General features: G+C 35.6%; 1 non-coding gene across 1 annotated transcript; it reads left to right on the top strand.

Moving 5' to 3' along the window:
- Positions 1 to 14,091: 14,091 nt before the first annotated feature.
- Positions 14,092 to 14,198, top strand: LOC131154756 (small nucleolar RNA R71). The gene has a single exon (XR_009136663.1). It is a non-coding gene; the product is annotated as a small nucleolar RNA R71 (small nucleolar RNA).
- The last annotated feature ends 348 nt before the right edge of the window (positions 14,199 to 14,546 follow it).

Below are 14,546 nucleotides of genomic sequence, written 5' to 3'. Positions count from 1 at the left end.
GTTATTGTCTTAAATTATTTGTCAGACTCAATGTTTGAGTCTAAACTACGTAATGACCTGATCTTGAAAAGGTACGTAGGCAGCTTGTTCAAGTGACAAGTTTGGTTAATACTTTACAAAAGCCTCGCCAAACTGGGGCAGAGGACATTGTATGGGGAAGGCAATGTTGAGCCTTGGTTTTCTTATTCTTGTTGTAACCTAAATCTCTAGCCTACATTTCGTCCTGTGTCTTAAGACCACCCTGAGATTGGAATATTAATCAGACTACTCATTGAGGCACTATTCATAGTACAAGCAATAAAAAATTTCTCAGTATTAAGGCAATGGGGAATTTTTGTTTAGGAGGCCAATACATAAGAAGCAGGAGGAACAAGAAAGGTGCTTCCCCATTGAAGTAACTCTTTAAGTGCATAGTACTAGTAAAATTGTTTCCTATGAAGCCAACATGGTAAAACGCAAAGGACTGAGCCTTCCATTTAATGAAAGAGAGGCATCTGATTGCATTTCATTTGAATTTAAAAAGTAAGCTAATCACAGAGGGTCTTTGTTGAGAATGAAAAAATGTCCAAGATCAGCCCCTGGCAAATAAACACTGGGGAAGACTTCAAGCGCCTGTTGCAAGTATAGCCAAAAGCAGTAAAACTAGGGCAGATTTTGAGCCTCTATGGGAAATTGAAGCATGGTCAGAATCAGTGAGAAGAAAAAACTAGGGCAGATTTCGAGCACTTGTTGGAATTTGAAATATGGCTAGGACCAATCACAGGTAAATGCTGGGGCAAATTTGGAGCGCCTTTTGGAATATGAAACATAGTCGGAATCAACTGCAATATAGGAGTCGAAAATAGGGCCATGGACAGTGAATAGATGAATGAAACTGGGGCAGTTCTCATGTTAAAAGCATGACCAAGATCAGGGATTGGATGGCCAATTGCAAGCGCATTGGAAAAAGAAAGGTCATGCACCCTCATGCATTTCATGCATTGGAGGAAAGGCATTCGCATTATGGGTAGTGGTATGCATTCATGTCATGAAACATGCATCATGTACATATAGCAATATATCCCTTCATTCTACCATCACAAGTTAGCAACATGCATACACATAGCCGCAAAAAACATTCATTCATACTCATATTGTGGAACGGGATTTTGAATAATCCTTGGGCATCTTTGACTAGACCATTGTTGTCTTATTGATATCTGAAACTGAGGCAACTGACCCCGAACACAGATTGACAGACTTTGAACCTAAGGTAGTGGAACCTCACACACAAATTGACATACCTTAAAACTAAGGGAGCTGACCCTAGTAACTAATTGAGGCATTGGTTGTTGAACTAGGTAATCAAAAGATAGTCAAAGAATCTCGGGACTTCATTCCCGATTCATCATTATCAGTGGAGTAGCTCTGAGCCCTACACCTGAGGACATCTTCCAAAAGAATCTTGGGATCTCGCACCTAGTTGATCACCCTCAACAAGGTAACCATTTTCCCAAAATATGGACTTTCCAAAAAAAAGATATCTGGGTTTCATCCCCGATTGATACTCCTTGGTGAGTCAACTATGTTTCAAACCTAAAACTGCAAACTACACTTAAATACATTTTTATATGTAGGTTTGGGTCATTGTACCCCCACGGTTTAGGCTCCCACATCCGCAGCAAACAGACATAGAGGTTTGGGTCACAATACCCCCAGCTCGGACTCCTACGTTCGTAACAAATGGACACAAAGGTTTGGGTCATCATACCCCCACGTCTTGGACTCCCATGTCTACAGCAAATCGACACAGAGGTTTAGGTCACTGTACCCACATGGCTCGGACTCTCACGTCCATAGAAAATCGACATAGAGGTTTAGGTCATCGTACCCCCATGGCTTGGACTCCCACGTCTGTAGCAAACTGAGACAAAGGTTTGGGTCATCGTAACCCCGCGACTCGGACTCCCACATCCACAGCAAACTGACACAAAGGTTTGGGTCATCGTACCCCCACGGCTCAGGCTCCCATGTCCGTAGAAAATTGACATAGAGGTTTAGGTCATCGTATCCTGAAATTGGAATAGCTTCCCAAGAGGGGAGGGGGGTGAATTGGGTTTTAAAAATTTTATTCCCCTTAGTCTTAATTCTTTTGAGTTGTAACAACAATCAGAACTTAAACATAATAACTCTCAACACAATAAGATCAATCACTCAATTTTTTTAACAATAGCCCTATATAAATGTGAAAATTTGATGAACTTGTTAAAAGCCCTATATCACAATTATTCTTCTTCCTAATGTTCAGCTTTTAAATAAACTTTTAGATTAATAAGTCAAGGATGATCAACCAATGTAGTCCCTTTCGGTTTCCGCAATCAATGCTGATTAATCCAAAACAAATTACCCTTCGGTCTTTTTAACAACCAAACATTCAGAATTTAATTTTAAAGCAACCACAAAGATTATATCTTTTGCTGAAAAATAAAGAGTAGAGTAGAGAAAGAATAACACATGGTTTTTTACGAGGTTCAGCTTCAACACAACTTATGTCCTCGCCCTTGGCAAAACCACCAAAGGATTCACTATTACCGTTCCTTTACCGTGCGGAACAATACTAGTTACAAACACTTATTGGGTAAGGCTAGAGCCTGTCTTCTCTAAACAATATCCCCTTGTTTGGTTTAACGATTCAGCACTCGAACCATCAATTAACCTATTACAAAGATATAAAAGAAGGTGTATAAGAACTTGCTCCTCAAAGAGCTGATTAGTACAAATTGAAACACTATGTACTTTAGTAAATTCAGAACATGAATTTCAGAATGAAGCTCTTAGAAACTTATCACCGTAGGTATCCTTCAATTGATGAAAGAATCAAAAAGTTGATGCACAAACTCAGTCAGAAACTTAGCAAAGCTTTTAGAGAATTTCGTGAGTGATGAGAGCAATAGCACACTTTCAGAATTTTAGTAGACTTTGAGAGAGAATGAGAGCTGAATTGATTTCTTGGTATCTAAAACAATGATCCTTGAGGGTATTTATAGAGGTAGAAAACCTCCTTTCTTGTTCCCTAAGAATACTTAGAGTTGTTTACAAGTTTTAAAATTATTTAAGCTTCAAATAATTTGAATTTCAAAAAATATATCTGTTGGAAATTTGAAAACTGCCGCGATCTAGACGGCTGTGAAGTCTTGGTAGTCGTCTGTCCATATATTATAACTATAAAAATCATAGGCAGAGAGGTGGCAGTCATCACTTGATTGGCAGTCGTATGTCATCATAATAATTTAGTTTTAATACAACATAGTAGGGTGGTAGTTATCTGTCCATATGGTGACAGTCGTCTGTTTATGAATAAGTCAATTTTTTCAGTATACACAGAAGGTTGACAGTCATCTGGCTGAGCACTCACAGACGGCTCACTAGTCACTGCAGTCATCTGTCCATCACATAACAGTCGTCTGTCAGTCTTCTGACTTGTATTAAAATACTTCAAAACATGCCAGTCGTCTGTCTTTGAACAAACAGTCGTCTGTCAGGTAGATTTTCCTCATTTCAACATATTATTGAATTCTCTCTTCTTTTGCTCAATTAATCTTGGAATATGAGTTTGTTTAACTTTGAAAAATGTGTTCCAAGTTTTTATACTAAGGTCTCTAAGTCTCTTTGCGTAATGAGCTTCAAAATGAAAGATTCATATTTGAATATACTTAGAAGTACTTAGAAAGACTTTGTCCTAAGCTTATTTTGAAACTTTCTTTACTTCGACTCCTTTCAATACTGCTTCTTCAATCTTTCAGTCTTCTATTAGCTTTCATTGTGGATCTTTGGTGTTCTTACATGACTTTCCTTGTTCCTTGATCCTTGTAAGCTTTCATTGCAGGGTATATGTCATTTTTGCCTAAAGTCATATCACTTGAAAATGCATTAAATAACTTTTCTTTTTTATCATCAAAACTAAGAGTTTGTAAGCCTAACTAGGTAAACAATCTTCCATTTTTTAATGATGACAAAGAATGAGAAAAGATGTTAAAATTAATGCACCCCCTGTCAATAAGCATAAATTTAAAATAATCTCATTAAGACACATTAAGTCATAAGTTCCAAGATTCCAAAGATTCATAAAACTTCTTTATAGATCATAGTGGGAATACAAACGTGCATAAGCAAATACATACAAAATTCTTCTGCTTCTTCTTCTTCATTATCCCCTGCATCTTCCCTTTCTTCTTTAGCTTCTCCTTCATCTTTTTCTTCTTCACTTACAACTTCTTCTTCATCATCATTTTCATTGCTCTCTTGATTTTGTGTGACATGGTGTTCTATGTTAGCAATGCGATTATTTATAAAAGTGTATTTGTCGTCAATGTTTGAGATCTTATCCTAAAGATAAGCAAAGTTTTCTCGCATTTCAGAACTGAAGCTGGTATAATTCTAATAGAATGGAACAAACCAAGGTGGCATATCACCTTCTTCAGGAGCTGGATTTCTTTCTTCTTGTGCTAGTCTTATCGGTCTATTGCCTCTAAATATTCATCCCTTGGTATACTTTTTGTAACCCATTCTTTTCAGTGTAGTAGTTGAGAAGACATGGTAATGAGTTCACTTCATTATTTTTGAAGATGGAGATAGGACTTGAAAATGAGCGAAGATCAAGGAAAGAAAGCCGCCATACGGAAGCCCAATTCTAGGAGATTCGAGCTTCATAACCATCCATTTCAGTATAATGCTGGCTAAGTCTAATTTCTTCTCTTTTAATAAGCACCATATTATGAAATAATCGAAGAACGACACATGATCAAAGGATCCAGACCTCGGAATTATATTGTATGCAATGATCTTATGCAGGATTTGTGCTTGAAGATTGAGCTATTTAAATGATGGAGGATGTTCAAAATAAACAGGTGCATCGTTCATCACAAGAGGTAGAAATTCTTGTGGTGAAAATCCTTGCTCCATAGTCCATTGTTTTTCAACTGGAGGACACTCAAAATTTCCATGCTTGTTGCGAAGAATTTTTTGTAAAGAGTGTGGGGTGAGAGTTATCTTTTGGCCATAAATTTCAGTAGCAATTCAAACGTCTTTCTTTACCAAGTTTGAGTAAAAAATCTTTATTTGATCTGGGTAATACCCTTTAACTTGGTGAAGAATGAACTTATACCATCCTATATTTTTGAACATTTCAAGAATTTCAGGAAAATTTTCTTCAAAGAAAGTGACATCTAAAACCTTACAGAACATTGGATCGATTGTCGAAATGTGATTTTGATATAATGCTTTCGCATGGCAAGAAACCAGCCATTTTTCTATGTCGTTGTTGCTTGTAGGCTTTGAAGAAGACGAGGAAGCTTTGTCCTTTTTCCCTACTATTTTAGTACGAACCATCTTGATGAAACTAAAATTGAGGAAACCCTAGGTGTGAAAGGATTAGGGTTATGATGGATGGTTGTTGGGAGGAGTTTAGGAGAGAAGGAGCTTTGACGAGATTAAAGAGGAGTTGATTTAGAGACTAGGAGATGAATGGATAGACGTCTGGGGTGTTTTAAAATAGTGTTTTTATGAGAAATAAACATGACCCGCCATGAGATAGTCATCTGTCCACTATTTTTTACACAGACAATAGCCTACCAGTCGTCTGCCTTGAACAACTGTTCTTCTTCTCTTTCAGTTAACTTCTCTTTTATGTAACATGCCTAATTCCTATCGAATAAATACAAATTGATCCTCATCCAGTGGTTTAGTAAATATATTAGCTAATTGATCATGAGTATTAACAAATTCAAGTACTATTTCTTTCTTGTCTACATTACCTCTTAAGAAATGATGACGCATATCAATATGTTTAGTCCTTGAATGTGATACTGGATTCTTTGAAATATTTATCGCGCTTGTATTATCACACTTTATGGGGATTGTTTGGTATTGAATTTTGATGTCCCTTAGTTGTTGTTTCATGTATAAAGTTTGAGCACAACAATTCCCAGCTGCTATGTACTCTGCTTCAGCTATAGATAATGCTACGAAATTTTGTTTCTTTGAAAACCAAGAAACTAGTGAGTGTCCTAGGAAGTTACAAGTCCCACTAGTGCTTTTTCTATCTATTTTGCATCTCGCATAATCTACATCTTAATAACTTATCATTTCAAAATCAGTCCTTTTTGGATACCATAATCCTAAATCTAGTGTGCCTAGCAAATATCTAAGGATTCATTTCTCTACTATTTGATGTGATTCCTTAGGAGTTGGTTGGAACCTAGCACACATAGACACACTAAACATGATATCTGGTCTACTTGTTGTTAAGTAAAGTAGGCTTCCTATTGTGCCTTGGTAATGCTTGGTATCTACTTGTTTCCCTTTTCCATCCTTGTCAAGACTAGTTGAGGTGCTCATGGGAGTTCTTATAGGTTTACTTTCTTCCTTATCAAACTTCTTTACATGTCTTTAATATACTTAGTTTGATTTATGAAAGTTCCATTTTTAGCTTGTTTGATTTGTAATCCTAGAAAGTAATTTAACCCTCCCATCATGCTCATTTCAAACTCTCTTTGTATAGTTGTAGCAAATTCATTACACAAGTCTTTATGAGTTTCTCCAAATATAATATCATCAACATAAATTTGTACTATAAGCATATCATTATCTTTGGTTTTTACAAATAAAGTGCTACCTATCTTTCCTCTTGAAAAATTGTTTTGGAGTAGGAATTCGCTTAGTCTATTGTACCAAGCTCTAGGAGCTTGTTTCAATCCATATAAGGTGTTAGTTAGCTTGAATACATGATTTGGTTTTTTAGAGTCTTCAAAACCCAGCGGTTGTTTAACGTAAACTTCTTCATTAATATAGCCATTTAGGAATGCACTTTTTACATCCATTTTATATAATTTGAAGTCTTTATTAGTTGCATAGGCAAGAAGCGTCCTTATTGCTTCCATTCTTGCTACAGGAGCAAAGGTTTCTTCATAATCAATGCCTTCTTCTTGATTATAACCTTGTACTACAAGCCTAGATATATTCCTTACAACTACCCCAGTTTCATCCTTTTTATTTCTAAACACCCATTTAGTTCCTACGATTGACTTATCTTTGGGTTTAGGTATTAGTTCCCATACTTGACTTCTTTCAAATTGATTTAGTTCCTCTTGCATAGCTATAATCCAAGAATCATCTTTTAAAGCTTCTTCTATATTTTTGGGTTCATCTTGAGACAAGAAAGCATAATGGTTACAAATATTTTTTAATGAGACTCTAGTGGTTATTCCTTTTGATGGTTCACCACGAATTTGATCTTTTGGGTGACTTTTAGCATATCTCCATTCTTTAGGTAGTTCTAGATTTTTAATGCTGTTTTCTTTGAAGCTTCATTATTATTTTCTTCTTTTATTTCAATATTTTTTTCATTTTGTGAATTATCTTCTTTTTCATCAATCTTAATTTTGTTGACATGATCATTTGATTCATCAAACGTTATGTGTATTGATTCAATAATTGTAAGAGTTTTTTATTGTAAACCCTATAAGCTTTGCTATTTGTTGAGTAACCTAAGAAAGTTCCTTCATCATATTTTGTATTGAACTTTCCTAGATCATCTTTAGTATTAAGGATAAAGCATTTGCATCCAAATACATAAAAGTAGGAAATATTGAGTTTTCTTTCCTTCCATAATTCATATGGTGTTTTTTTTAAGCTAGATCTTATGGATACTCTATTTATAATGTAACAAGCTGTATTCATAGCTTCTGCCCAAAAATATTTAGGTAGACTATTTTTGTTTAACACAGTTCTTGCCATTTCTTGTAAGGTTCTATTTTTTCTTTCTGCAACTCCATTTTGTTGTGGAGTCCTAGGTGCTGAAAAATCATGGTTTATTCCATATTCATTACAGAATTTTTCAACATTTTTGTTTTTAATCTCCCTACCTTGATCACTTCTAAAGTTTGTTATGTTATAGCCCTTTTCATTTTGTAATTTCTTACATAAAGTGATTAGCATGTCACAGGCTTCATCTTTGTTTGTTAAAAATAATACCCAAGTGAATCTTGAATAATCATCCACTATTACAAAAGCATATTGTTTTCTTCCTAGGCTTAAGGTTCTAGTCAGACCAAATAAGTCTAGGTGCAGTAGTTCTAGAGGTCTTTTAGTAGATATATATATTTTATTTTTGAAGCTTGTTTTGACTTGCTTTCCCTTTTGGCATGCATCACACATCTTGTCTTTTATGAATTTAGTACTTGGTAATCCTTTTACAAGAATTTTCTTTGATAATTTGGATAAAAGGTCCATGCTAGCATGTCCTAGTTTCCTATGCCATAGGAAACTTACTTCATTCATTGCTGCCAAACAAGTTACGTTTTGATTTACTAGATTCTCAAGGTTTATACAATAAACATTATTTATCCTATTGGCTATAAACAAGGTTTCATTGTTCTTAGGATTTTGAATAACACATTTTTCTTTCTTAAAGGTTATTTTGAACCCTTTGTTGCTTAGTTGGCTTGTGCTTAAAAGGTTGTGTTTTAATCCTTCTACCAGTACACATTATCAATGGTAAAAGAAGGTTCTTTACCTATTTTTCCAATGCCAATAATTTTACTTATGGCATTGTCGTTGAAGGTTACGTATCCCCCATCCTTTTGTTTTAGTGTGGTAAACTTGGTCTAATCACTGGTCATGTTCCTTGAACATCCACTTTCCAAGTACCATTTATCCGTTGATGGTGTAGTCCTAAAGCAAACCTACAATGAGGAATTCATTGTGTTAGTCTTTGGAACCCAAATTATTTTAACTTTCTTTGTGTTGTTTTTAGTTCCATTATTGACTCTCCATTCTCCTTGAATTTTAACATATTTTCTTTTTAATGGGCAGTTAAACATTATATGCCTTTTAGTTTTGCACATATAGCAAGTGGTGTGTTCATGTTTGTTGTTTGAGGAGGTGCTAGCATAGTGCTTGGCTTCCTTGACGAAGTATCCCATGTACAATTTTTTATTTCTTTTTATTTGTTTTACCATTATAACCTATCTCTTCTTTATTTCCATGTAGCCTTTGCTCTCCAATCATCTTTTCAAAATTTTCTTTACCTTTGGTAAAGTTATATATAATTTTCTCCTTATCCTCTACTGATTTCTTAAGTTTATTTACTTCTAAATCTTTTTTATTCAAATCATCTTCATTAGTTTTGCCTAACTCTTGAGTTACTTTATTTACTTCCTCTTCTAACTTCTTAATGCAAGAGTCTTTTTCTTTTTCAATGGTTTTGAATGATTCAAGTTGCTTCAATAGTTCTTTATTTTGATATTTCAAGGTTATATTTCTTTTGGAAATTTTTATGAATCTCTTATGTAAAGAAAACAACTCAACTTGTAATTCCTTATAGGAAGACATGTTGTCACATGACTCATCACACGACTCATTGTAAGATTTTGTAGAGGAATAGTAGGAGTTTACCTCTTCATTATTAGCCATGAAGCATATGTTTGCCATCTCTTGTCCACTAGATTCATTTTCTGTCTCGCTAGAGCTAGAATCATCCCACATGAATTTCATCGCTTCTTTCTTCTTTTTCTTGTCTTTCTTGAGCAATGGGTAGTCCGACTTGATATGACCTGGTTTCTTGCAGTGATAGCATATATGAGGTTCATTCTTACCTTTATTTTCTTTTCTACTAATCTCTTTTTAGTTTTCTTTTTGCTCCTCAAAGAGCTGATTAGTACAAATTGAAACATTATGCACTTTAGTAAATTCAGAACATGAATTTCATTTTTTTTTTTTATATTTTATATTTTCTTTTTTCTAAGGTACACGAACTGCCCTCCTCTTTCAAGCCCACTTTCGACCCTTGTACAACTTATAACTCTCAAAGATTAAAACACAAAAGGTGTAGAGCTCTTTTTCAGATTTCTCTAGAATTTTGAATCGTCTAGATTGGAGCTCAGATAAGGAAGTTACGCCAAGATTACGAAGAATTGTCGAAATAATCCAAAAAAGGGCGTATGCTAACTTCACATCTGATTTCGATCTTGATGCGTCCAGTATTTTGCAAAATAAAAAACATGAAAATTGTATAGCATTTCTTATCTTTCGATGGCATCCTGAATCATCTCAATCAGAAGTTGGATAAGAGAGTTACACACAGATTAAAAAGTGTCGTCGGTTTTTAGCTTCCGATAGTTGCCCTACAATAAAAAATACCAAAATTTCATAAATTACTCAATAAAACTCAAATATTATAAATATAACACAATGTTAAAATATTGAGAGTAATTAGGCATTTAAATACAAAATATAATTTGCAATGCATGAATTAAAGCACTTAATTACGCAATTTAAGCGCGTAATCACACCCCCAACTAAAGTTGTGCTAGTCCCTAGCAAATAACGTGAATGCAATTTAGGGCGATGTCATACTAATTTCAATGAATAAACGTACATGCAAAACAACCATACCACTTCACATACAGGAATATCACCAAGTTAAACAGAAGCTCATTTATACACACTACACACAACTCCGAAGTAAGTCATTCATGCAAGTCTCATCATTATATAGACATTAAGAACAGTAAACTCATGTAAAATTTACCAGCAAGTACAATTCAGAGTTAATATAGCCATATAAATTCGAGTATGAATAGGAGAAGTCTCGAAGCATGTGTAATGCGTGTGACTCGTTACACTCAGGATATCCGTGGACACCTAAAGAACTGTCGCTTTGACTCGGCCTAACTGGTATACCCTAAAAAAACTCAAAAAGGATGGGTTCACTCATCGTATGTGAGGAGGAGTGTCATGATTAAACATCCCACATACTGCAAGGAACAATCGCTAAATGTACGAAGTAGACTAGTCTGAAAAGGATCCAGCCTATTTAGGAGGTATCGGGTCCTTCACCCTAACATCTTCTCACCTACTCGCCATGTCCAACCGAGACCACCCTAGATCAACTTATTCAAAAATTAGGCGTGAATACATTTGAGGCATTAGGCGGGTGAAGAGTCTTCATATGTGGAGAACATGTGTCGTGTCCCTGACTTTTGTTGTAGTTGTGTGGAGTAGGTATTAATCTTTCACCTCTTCTGGGGTATTTCTATTTCCCTTTTTCTTTCTTCTGCTCATTTTTCAATTTCTTTCTTTTCATGGTCAATTAGGACAATCATAACACTTCTTTTATTATTTTCATACCACCCATGTGCATTAAACTCGAATAAGAGTCCATGAAATAAGTATATTTCTAGGGGTGGTTTGGCCTTTACACCTCTAGTAGGCTACAAGACCTAAGTTTCTATCTCCCCACTAGATGTCACCTCTATGCTAGCAATTCAAAAACCAAGACTAGTGTACAAAGGATATCTAGAAAAATAGAGAAATTTGAGTTTTATGAACTCTGAGTTGATGTCAAAAACTCAAAAGAACGATAAATGGCTCAACAGTACCTCATAAGGTGTCAAAGGCACCACGGATGCTCTCTCAGTGTTCACAAGGAACCCTAAGTGTTACAAGTCATGTGAACGTGTATTTTTTTAGCCTCAAGAGATACCATGTATATACAAGAGTTTTCCCTTTTGGAGCAATTGCACTACAAATCAATTTTTAATGAGTTACGATTCCTAATTTAGCCATATAAATAGAAACTACACATAAATGACCCAAGTGTGTACTCCTAGGTTATATGCAAGTATATGAAGGGCATAAGTAGTGTCATGAATGGCCTAATCATCCATATTCACACTTTTGTTTTTCAATGTTATTCAAAAATGAGAAGGATTGAAGAAAAGAAAGAAACTTCCCTGACTTATTGGTGAATCCGTTGAGGAATTAAATTTTTAGCTTTGTACTAATGCCAAATAAACCTGCATCAAAAATCTAAATTATTCAAAAGTGCATAGATAAATAAATAAAGTAATAAAGATAAAGGAAATAAACAAAAGAAAAACTCTTTGGGTTGCCTCCCATAAGCGCTTTTTTTAATGTCTCCAGCTAGATGTTTCAATCTTCACCAACCAGGATCTCCAAGAGGAATAAATGCACAGTTCCTCTCCATTTGTTCTCCATAGTAGTGCTTCAATTTCTGACCATTAACTCTGAATATTTTCTTTGTCTTGTCCTTCAAGTCTATTGCTCCAAACGGGAAAACTTTGTCAATTGTATAAGGACCTATCCATCTTGACCTTAACTTACCTGGGAAGAGTTTTAATCGTGAGTTGAAGAGTAGAATATGTTGTCCTGGAGCAAACTCACGCCTAAGAATTTGTTTTTCATGCCACTTCTTCGTCTGCTCTTTGTAGATTTTTGCATTTTCATACGCATCACTTGAGAACGCATAGCGAAGATGCTTAGGGGATTGATTCAACTCTGGAGATATAGGTTGCTGCATCTTTTCTTTAGAGATTACAGAATCCATCTTTGCTACCATAGGTTCTAGCCTCCCTACACACTACTGTGTTGTAATTTGCTGCAAGGATCGTTCTAGGTGATCAGCTTGTACATCTTTTTGAAAGACTTTTTCTACACCTTGCTAAATGACATCTACTCGAAAGCAAGTGCTTGGATCTTCTGGGAATCTTATGTCTTGGTAGATGTTGAACATAACCTCTTCCTTTTCCACGCTCAATGTTAACTCACCCTTTTGAACATCAATTAATGCCCTTCCAGTGGCCAAGAATTAGTGGGACTTCTTGGCCTTCCTCCATATCTAACACCACAAAATTAGTAGGAAAAATAAATTTATCCACCTTTACCAATACGTCTTCTATGATTCCATGTGGATACTTGATGGATCGGTCTGCTAGTTGCAAAGAAATGGTTGTTTGTTTCATCTCTCTAAGTCCCAATTTCCTGCAAACAGAAAGTGGCATAAGATTAATGCTAGCACCAAGATCACATAAAACTTTATCAAAAAATGAATTTCCAATAGTGCAATGCAAAGTAAAACTCCTTGGATCTTTTAATTTTTAAGGCAATTTCTTTTGAAGAATAGCACTGCATTCTTCGATAAGCTTCACTGTTTTGAACTCCTCCAACCTTCTTTTCTTTGAAATGATCTCCTTTAGGAATTTGACATAATTTGGCATTTGTTCCAAGGCATCTACAAAATGAATATTTATGTGATTTTTCTTTAAAATATCCAAAAATTTAGAAAATTGCTTATCTCATTTTTGCTTTTGAAAGTGTTGAGGATAAGGAAGTGGTGTAGAGAGAATAGGAGGATTGTCAGGAAATGGAATTGCTGGAAGCGTGGCCGCCTCTCTTGGTGTATCATCCATAATCTCCTCTTCTTCCCCTTTATTCTTGCTTCAGCCATTCTTTTTAGGTGTAGGTGTGGACATGGTTTGCTTTACTAGTGATTTCTCAATTTCTTTTCCACTCCTAAGTGTAATGAAATTGCATTGTTCCTTATGATTCACTTCTATGTTGCTAGGAAAAGTTCCTCTCTGTTGGGTATTTATGGTCGTGGCCAGTTGCCCAATTTGCATTTCAAGGTTCTTCATAGTGGCTCCCATATTGTTGCAATGAGTCTCAATGTTGTCTAGCCTTGCATTTGTCTTTTTAAAACTTGATTTTGTCTCCTCAACAAAAGATATCATGGCATCCTCAAGTGACATCTTCTTCTCATTTTGTTGACTATCAAATCCTGCAGGAGGTTGCAGCACATTCCTTGTATTTCCATAGGAAAAATTCTCATGATTTCGAAGCCCAGGATGATAATATTTTAGCAAAGGATCACTCCGATAGTTGTATTTCCGATTGTTGATGTATTGAACCCGTTCATGACTCGCTTCATTGCTCGGATCTGTCCTACTTGTAGCTGCCATATATTCTGCACCTTGTGATATCCTCTAGGTGGTCAACACTGAAATCTGATGAGATAGAGAAGCAACTTGAGCTGAAAGTGCAGCAAACGGCTCCAATTCAGGAATTCCAACAACTTTCTTAGCCATAGTTCTTTCAGTTGGCCATTGATAGTTATTTGAGGCCATTTCTTCCAAAAGAGCAGTAGCACCTTCAGGTGTCTTTGACATCAAAGTTCCCCCAAATGCAGCATCAACTAAAGTCCGTGTTTGCCCATTTAATCCATTATAGAACATCTGAATCTGCAAACAATCCGGAAATCCATGTTGTGGGTAGCGTCGAATCAAATCTTTATACCTTTCCCATGCTTCATAAAGTGATTCAAAATCATGTTGCTTGAATTGACCAATCTCACTCCTGAGTTGAGTTGTTTTTGCAAGTGGAAAGAATTTAGCTAGAATTTTTTCTACCATCTCCTGCAAACTCGTGATACTCCCATGTTGTAGCGACTGTAGCCAACCTCTTGCTTTGTCCCTCAAAGAGAAAGGAAATAATTTCAATGTAATGGTGTCTTTAGTAACACCATTGATCTTCACAGTATCACAGATCTCTAAAAACATCGCTAGATGGATATTGGGATCATCAAGTGGTGATCCACTGAATTGGGCCTATTGCACCATGCTGATTAATGTGGGTTTGAGCTCAAAATTGTTGGCATTAATGGGCTGGCGTCTGATATCCGAATAGTTGTCATTCACAACTAGTCGTACATA

The sequence above is a fragment of the Malania oleifera genome, chromosome 4 (assembly GCF_029873635.1).
Source record: "Malania oleifera isolate guangnan ecotype guangnan chromosome 4, ASM2987363v1, whole genome shotgun sequence".
Lineage (NCBI taxonomy): Eukaryota > Viridiplantae > Streptophyta > Magnoliopsida > Santalales > Ximeniaceae > Malania > Malania oleifera.
This window is presented reverse-complemented; position numbering and strand designations above follow the sequence as displayed.